Raw genomic sequence first — 8,897 nt, forward strand, 5'->3', positions numbered from 1 at the left:
GGCCTATAGGGCCTCAAACCTCTGACCAGTCTTACAAGGTCCGCAACAAAGGAGCACCTCGAACCTCTGACCAGTCTTACAAGGTCCGCAACAAAGGAGCACTCACTTGGTCTGCACTTCTTCCAACACAGATCTCTTGGTTCTTTTGGCAGCCCATGGCACTTTCAATATTCTCCTCCAACATCATAACTCAAAAAGCATCAATTCTTCTACAGTGTTCCTTATTCACTGTCCAGCTTTCCCAGGCATATGAGGTTATTGAAAATAACATTAACTTGGGTCAGGCGCACCTTAGTCCTCAAGTTGACATCTTTGCTCTTCAACACTTAAAAATGGTCTTGTGCAGCAGCTTTGCCTAATGCGATATGTTGTCTGATGTCTTGACTGCTGCTTCCATGAGTGTTGATAGTTGATCCAAAAAGAATGAAGTCCTTGGCAACTATAATCTTTTCTCCATTGATAAGAATGTTGTTTATTGATCCAAATGATGAGCATTTTTGTCTTCTTTACATTGAGATGCAATCCATACCGAACACTGTGGTTCTTTGATCTGACTCCAGATCTTTGCACATGTTGTTATAATATTTGACTTTATCTTCTCGAGCTGACCTTTGAAATTTTCTGTTCAGCTCTCATACCTCCTCATTTCTTCTATTTGCTTTAGCATTTCTACACTGGAGAGCAAGTTTCAGTGTCTCTTCTGACATCCATTTTTACCTTTTCCTTCTTTCTTGCCTTCTCAATGACTTTTTGCTTTCTTCACGTATGATGTGCTTGATGTCAGCCCACAACTCCTCTGGTCTTCGGGCTTTAATGTTTAATGTATCAAATCTATTCTTCAGATGATCTCTAAATTCATGTGGGATATATTCATGGTCATATTTTGGCTCTCATGGACTTGTTTTCATTTTCTTCAGTTTCAATTTGAATTTGCATATGAACATTGATGGTCTGTTCCACAATCCATCCCTGGCCTTGTTTTCACTGATGATATACAGCTTTTCCATCATCTTTCTGCAGATGTAGACAATTTGATTTCTGTGTACTCCATCTGGTGTGGTCGATGTATATAATTGTCTCATACTGTCTAAAGAAGGTATTTGAAACGAACAAATCATTGATTTTGCAGATTTCTATCATGCAATCTCCAGATCACCAAGACCGTATTTTCCAACTACTGATCCTTCCTCTTTGTTCCCAAACTTTGTATTCCAATCACCAGTAATGATCAATACATCTTGATTGCATGTTTGATCAATTTCAGAATGAAGAAGTTGATAGAATTCTTCTAATTTATCCTCACTGGCTTTAGTGGCTGGTGCGTAAATTTGAATATTAACTGGTCTTCCCTGTAGGCACATGGATATTATCCTATCACCTACAGCGTTGTACCTCATGAATATTCTGGATCTGTTCTTTTTGACATAGAATGCAACACCATTCCTCTTCAATTTGTCATTCCTGGCACAGTAAATCATGTGGTTTTCAGATTCAAAATGGCCAATACCAGTCCATCTCTGCTCACTAATGCCTAAGATATTGATGTTTATGTGTTCCATTTCATTTTTGGAAATTTCCAATTTTCCTAGATTCATACTTAGTGCATTTCATGTTCCAATTATTAATGGATGTTTACGGTTGTTTCTAGAGTCCCGGTGTGGTGCTGTGGGTTGATGCCCCAGACCGCAAAGCCGTTTGAACTGCAAGATCGGCGGTTCAAGCTCACCTGCTACTCCTCAGAAACCCTATATAGGGTTACTATGGGTCAGAACTGACTCGATGGCACTTCACAACATCAATAACAGTTGTTTCTCTTCATTTTGAGTTGTGCCCCATCAGCAAATGAAGGTCCCACATGCTTTACTCCCACAAGTTTTACTCCATTCACGTCATCACGGTCAACTCTACTTTGAGGAGGCATCTGTTCCCCAGTCGCATTTTGAGTGCCTTCCAAACCGAGGGGCTCATTTTCCGGCACTATATCTGACAGTGTTTCTCTGCTATTCATAAGGTTTTCAGTGACTAAATATTCAGAAGTAATTCATCACTCCTTCTTCTTAGTCTCTCTTTGTCTGGAAGCTCATCTGAAACCTCTCCACCATGGGTGACGCTGCTAGTATTTAAAATACTGGTGGCATAGCTTCCAGAATCACAGCAATTCACAAGCCACCACAGTATGACAAACTCACAGATGAGTGGTGGAAAGTGAGAGCAGTTTACTTTAATTAACAAGCATTTATTACCAACCATCTTAGAAGTTGAAAAGCTGACCTCAAGAGCTCCTTGGACCCTCTCTCCTACTTGGCCCCATGGTTTATCCTTAGATTCGAACCAATTGTCCAAATTTTCCAAGTATCCATCATGCTTATCTAGTGGTAGCAACCATCAAGGAGCTCTGGTAGCACAGTAGTTATGATGTGAGCTGCTAATCTCAGGGTCAGCAGTTCAAAACTACTAGCTGTTCTGCAGAAGAAAGATGCAGCTTTCTGCTCTCGTAAATATTTACAGCCTCAGAAACCCTATACAGAGTCACTACAAGTCGGAACTGACTCCACAGTACACAACCACCAACCATTACCCACCCATCCTTCCAGTTTCTATAAAAACTTAGGTGAGAAACAATCTTACTTCATGGTATTCCCCACTAGATTATGAGACTCCAAAAGCAGAAACTGGTGTATAAAAAACTGAAACATGGAAAAAGTCACACTCCAAAGTATGATGAATGAAGGAGTAAAAATGAGCAGAAAGTGGACTGTCTGCCATGAGCAGACAGGGATAATAGAAAACGTAAATAGGAAAACAAAGTTTGCAAAGTTTATGGTGGCTATTGCTAGTGTGAATCTTCATTCATTCTGAAATAGATACAAGTCCTTTTGAGCTTTAGTTTTTGGTTTTTAATCCCTAAGACTGGGATCTATCAGTCTCTAAGCAAAAACCACCCATTCTCCCAAGAAGCTCTGGTGGCACAATATTTAAGTGCTAGCCTGTTAACTAAATGGCCACAGGTTCAAATCTACCAGCCAGCTGTAGGAGGAAAGACCTGTGTAAATCTGCTCCCATAAAGCTTACAGCCTAGAAAACCCTGTGGGGCAGTTATACTCGGTCATATGAGGTCACTATGAGTTAGAATCAATTTGATGGTCCATACATTCCACTCCCTACACCCAGATTTAAAGCAAATGGCCTCACGTGGCCAAACTCCTAAAAAGGTAATATAAAAATGAAAAACAAATGCCTCACAATCTCACCGCAAGTGAACAGTGTAAGGTTTAAGTGAGGTAAGACACAGTTCACTAAACCAATCTTAAAACAGGACAAATGACTTAGACTCTACAGTCAACGATAATAAATTTGATCATATACTGAAACCAACAGAGTCTAATTTAAATGTAATGACTACAAGTAACATGTTTTAAGAACATTCTGAATCATGCTGCCTTGGGCTCTAGTAAAACAAACAAAAAAAGATAAAAGTAAATCTATGCATTAGAGTTTTAACTTTTAAAAATAGTAAATTTTAAATCGAAGAATAAACAAGTGAATGTTATATAGTGTAATGTAGGATAAGCATTGGACTGCTAACCACAAGAGTGGTGATTCAAACCCACTAGCCACTTCTTTGAAGCACTACATAGGGTCCCCATGAGTCGGAACTGACTTGGTGACTCTTAATAATATGTTATGCCTAGAGACAAATATGTCAACCTTAATCATTTCTATCCTCAGGGGATTTACTGTACTAGAAATACAGTAAAGAATGTACCTAGCTAATTCCTAGAGAAGTTCCACATGCCCAGGCAATTAGAAGACTCCACAAATCCTCTTTGATGAGATAAACAGAATCTGGGGGAATATTCTAGAGCGATGTTGGCCAGTGTAATAGTCGTTAGCTATGAAGGACCTGATATATGGCTAATACAACTGAGGAATTGAATTTTTAATTGTGATTACACAAATTTTGTGGCTAATTTTGTATAAACTAATAACCACTGGATTGCTAACCACAAGGTCGGCAGTCCACACCCACAAACTCCTCCTTGAATAAGTATGGTTAAAGTATACAACGTTGGCACACTTCTTTACTGATTTTAAACCTTCAATGTTCCCTTGTTCTGTTCAAATGACTGCCTCCTAATCTGTGTTCAAGCTCCTCATGAGCACAATTAAATGTTCTGGAGTATTCATTCTCCTCAATGTTGTCCATAGTGTGTTATGATCTACACAATCAAAAGCCTTTGCATTGTAAATAAAACACAGATAAGCATCTTTCTTGTATTCTCTGCTTTCAGCCAAGACCTATCTGACATCAGCAATGATATCCCACGTTCCACATCCCCGTCTGAATCCAGCTTGAACCTCTGGCAGTTCTCTTTTAATGTACTGTTGTGGCCATTTAAAAATTATCTTTAGCAAAATTTTACTTGCCAGTGCTTACATTACACAAAATCATTATTTTATAGCACCATGAGTGCTTGAAGTTGGTTTGCTTTGAGTAAAGCACACTAGATTCTACCTGGATCAACAACCAAATGTTCACTGAAGCCAAGACTCAGGAAATCAAATGAAAATTTAGACAAATCTGCTACAAAAGACCTCCTAGAATTTTGAAAGACATGTGGTTATTTTGATGACCAAGGTGCATCTGATCCAAATCATATTCTTTTCAATTGTCTCATAAGCATGAGAAAGTTGGACAATAGAAAAAGAGAACATAAGAATTAATTTGTTTGAATTGTGGTGTTGGCAAAGAATATGGGCTGCCAAAAGAACACACAAATCAATCTTAAAAGAAATATAATCAGAATGCTCCTTAGAAACAACGATGGCAAGACTTTGACTAACTGACTTTGGACACATCATCATGAAAGACCACTTGCTAGAAAAGGGTATCATGGTTGGTAAAGTAGCCAGTAAAAACAAGGGAAACCCTCAATGGGAAGGACTAGCACTATATATAGCCAAGGAGCTCTGGTAGCATAGTAGTTACGTGTCAGGCTGCTAATCTCAAAGTCAGCAATTCGAAACTATCAGTGGTTCTGCAGGAGAAATATGAGGCTTTCTGATCCTGTAAAGTTTTACAGCCTTGGAAACCCTATGAGCTGAAACCAACTCCAAGGCACATACCACCACCACCACCATTATAGCCACATCATTGGACTCAAACATACCAGCAGTCATGAAGATAGCATAGGATCAGGAGTTATACATAAGGTCCCTGTAAGTCACAGCTGCTTTGAAAGCAAGTATCAACAAAAAACAACACAGATTTTTTTCTCTCCTTTAGTTTCTTCCATTTTCAAGGCTCATTAATAAACACTGGAAATGTTCTTCAGAATAAGTCTAAGCCTTTTAAATCAAATCTGTAATATGAAAATATCAAAAATTCTTTGTTTTATTTTGTTGTTGTTGTTGTTTTTAAAGATATTAAAGTTTGTTAAATCTCTATGTACTCCAGTCATAAGCAATTAAACAATGAGTATAAACTATCAATGCATCAATGCTGGACATATCTTTGCATTTCTTATTCTACGATTTGCATAAAATTTTAGGGAATCAAAGATTTTTTAAAAGGGGGACCCTTAGCAACCTTGATAACCATTAAAAAAGGCCCAATTAGATCAATTCTGGCACATGATTTAATATCATTTAATACCACAAAGCCTTACAAAAAGAACTGAGTAGAGTGGGCAATGCTAAAATGGAAAATTCTCCAGGATACGTGTATTATTAAAGAGCAATCCAAGGTGCAGAAAAATATTTACAGTGGAAAAGCAAATGCATTTTTTAAACATTTATTTATGTATATACATAAATGTGTAATGGATGGATATAAAAAATCTTAAGGTCCTACTAGAAAAAAAGGAAACACCTAATACTTAATACCTTTCATTTAAATATGCTACTAATGTGCAAAGCAGTTTTTCTTAATAAACATCAGTTTCATAAACATGTGTACTGTTGAACAAATGCACAGATACATTAATTTATAAACTTCACTGCTGTATTTTAATGCAAAATATACATGCACTTATGACAAAAAACGGAGTGTGGTGGCTACATATGATAATCAATGGACTGCACATTTCAGGGTCCCCAGTTCGAGCCCACCAGCCACTCTGAAGGAGAAAGCTGAGGCTTTCTGCTACCAAAAAGACTTAAAGCCTCAAAAATCCTATGAGTCGGAACCGACTTGACAGCACTTAAAAACAAATGACAAAAAAAATCAATGGTCCAAAGAGAAGCTGAGAGACATTAATTTTCTACAATACTAAGTACGTTTAGTAATAGCTTTAAAATATCCCTTAAATCCAAGTCATGGACTTAACATTAGCCTATTTTTTCCTTTAAAAAATAACACAAGGTGGAAGACACTAGAGTGTTTGACCTGGTTTTTAGGGACGTTAAATACATTGGCTATGACTGCAACTGGCATTTTCAAAATACGTCTAAGTATATTCTCAATCTGCATATCAATATTAAATAGGCAGGATGGTATTTTTAGGAGAGAATGGCTGAAAGACTGAAAACAAGAGAATTGAGAACTTATTTCTAATATGATAGAGAATTTTACAGCTTCATTAAATCCTACTCACATGTATTCATTCCTACATTTCTGAACTTTAAAATAAAATTTTGTAGGCAGAAGTTTTATGGTAGACTTGTCATGAATTTTAAGTTTCCATCCTAAGAAAAACTGACTTTGATTTTCATTTAAAAAATCAATTCTTTTGAAGGAACTACATTTAGAATATGACTAAACTATCACAATTTTAAAAATGTTCTCCTTTGTTTTTCTATAACAAAGTTTTTTCAATACATTAAACTATGTTGTTGCTGTTAAGTGCTGCCAAGTCAGTTCCAACCCATAGTGTTTAGGGTTTTAGAGGAGCCACAGGTGAGCCTAAAATGCCAACCTTGCATTTCAAACCAACATTGCCATCCACTGCAATAACCTTCAACGTCACACCAGGACTTGACAATAAACTACAGATACATAAAAAGTACAGCTAGAAATATAGTATAGATTTGAAGACAATTCTGAAATCTAGTAGACCAGAAAAAGAACTTTAACAAATGTGGCAAAGTGTTAGTATAGGTGAATACAGGTGGAGGTTATGTGCATGTTCAATGCTGTGTTCTTCCAAGTTTTCTGTATGTTAAATTTTTTTTCAAAATAAAACTTAGTTCAGAGCTAGGGAAAACAGAAACGTTACACACAAAGGCAAGCAAGTCAGATTAAGCTCGGCTCTCTCAGCAGAAACCATGCAAGCAAGACGGCAATAGGGAGGCATATATAAAGCCCTGAAAGAAAAAAAGTGCCAACCAAGAATCCTTTATCCAGCAAAGCTATCAATCAAATACAAAGGTGTAATCAAAACATTCCAGGATAAACAGAAGCATAGGGATTTTGCCAAAGCCAACCTTGTGCTACCAAACATCCTAAAGGGAGTTATGTGGACTGAGAACCAACAAGAACAGACAAAAACCAGAGATTAACATACATGGCAGTACCTCCCAGAACTAAATTTTAGACAGATGGAAGAGTCAAGAACAGAACAAAATTATAAGAAGAATCTCAGAGAATCTGGGAGGTCAATCTATGATCAAAACAATTACAATGCAAAAGGACATAAACACATAGGAACAGAGATCAAGATGGTAAGAAGGTCAGGTAGATTACAGGATAAAATGTTGATGTTGTTGTTAAGTACCATGGAGTGGGTTCCAACTCATAGTGACCCTACACAGGGTTTCTGAGGCTGCAAATCATTACGGGCGCAGACAGCCTCTTTCTCCCGCGGAACAAGTTGCCAACTGCTGACTTTGAGGTTAGCAGCATAATTTGTAACCACTATACTACCACAGCTCCTTACACAGGATAAAATAGACTGCAGTAAATGGAGGGAAGAGTTAATGGACTATAAGGTAACCTCAAATAATATTAACACTTCACAACACACCAAGAAAACGAAAATCAAAGAAGAACATGGAAACATTAAAACTATGAGGAAATTCACAAGAAAGAACACAAAAAGCATGAAATCAACAAAGGAAAACACACAGAACAAAGACAGCAGCAATACCACAAAAAAAAACAACAACAAAAAAAAACCATAATGGCAGCAATTAATCCATACCTATCGATACAACCTTGCTTGCTAAAAGTGAAGAGGACTTAAAACACTTACTAATGAAGATCAAAGAGCACAGCCTTTGGTTTGGATTACATTTCAATGTAAAGAATACAAAAATCCTCACCACTGGACCAATAAACAACATTCTAATCAATGGAGAAAAGATTGAAGTTATCAAGGACTTTATTCTTTTTGGATCAACTATCAACACTCATGGAAGCAGCAGTCAAGAAATCAAACAACAGATTGCATTAGGCAAATTTGCTGCATAAGACCTTTTCAAAGTGTTGAAGAGCAAAGATGTCACCTTAAGGACTAAGGTGTGCCTGACCCAAGCCATGGTATTTTCGATAACCTCAAATGCATGTGAAAGCTGGACAGTACATAAGGAAGACCGTAGAAGAATTTATGTTTTTGAGTTATGGTGTTAGAGGACAATATTGAAACTGCCATGGACTGCCAAAAGAATCAACAGATCCATGTTGGAAGAAGTGCAGCCAGAGCGCTCCTTGGAAGCCAGGATGGCCAAACTTCATGTCTCATACTTCGGACATATTGTCAGGAGGGACCAGTTGCTGGAGAAGGATATAATGTTTGGTAAGGTGGAGGGTCAGAGAAAAAGTGGAAGACCCCCAGTGAAATGGATTGGCCAAGTAGCAGCATCAATGGACTCAGGCGTGGCAAGGATTGTGAGGTTGGCCCAGGATCGGGCAGTGTTTCGTTCTGCTATGCATAAGTTCACTATGAGTCGGTATCGAC

At 37.7% G+C, this 8,897-nt stretch overlaps 1 protein-coding gene across 1 annotated transcript in view; it reads right to left on the bottom strand.

The window, feature by feature from the left end:
* The window catches only part of TDRP (testis development related protein), a 73,633-nt gene that overhangs the window by 56,091 nt on the left and 8,645 nt on the right, over positions 1–8,897 (bottom strand). The window lies entirely within an intron of this gene.

This window comes from Chrysochloris asiatica, unplaced genomic scaffold (genome assembly GCF_000296735.1).
Source record: "Chrysochloris asiatica unplaced genomic scaffold, ChrAsi1.0 scaffold00095, whole genome shotgun sequence".
In the NCBI taxonomy this organism is placed as follows: Eukaryota; Metazoa; Chordata; class Mammalia; order Afrosoricida; family Chrysochloridae; genus Chrysochloris; species Chrysochloris asiatica.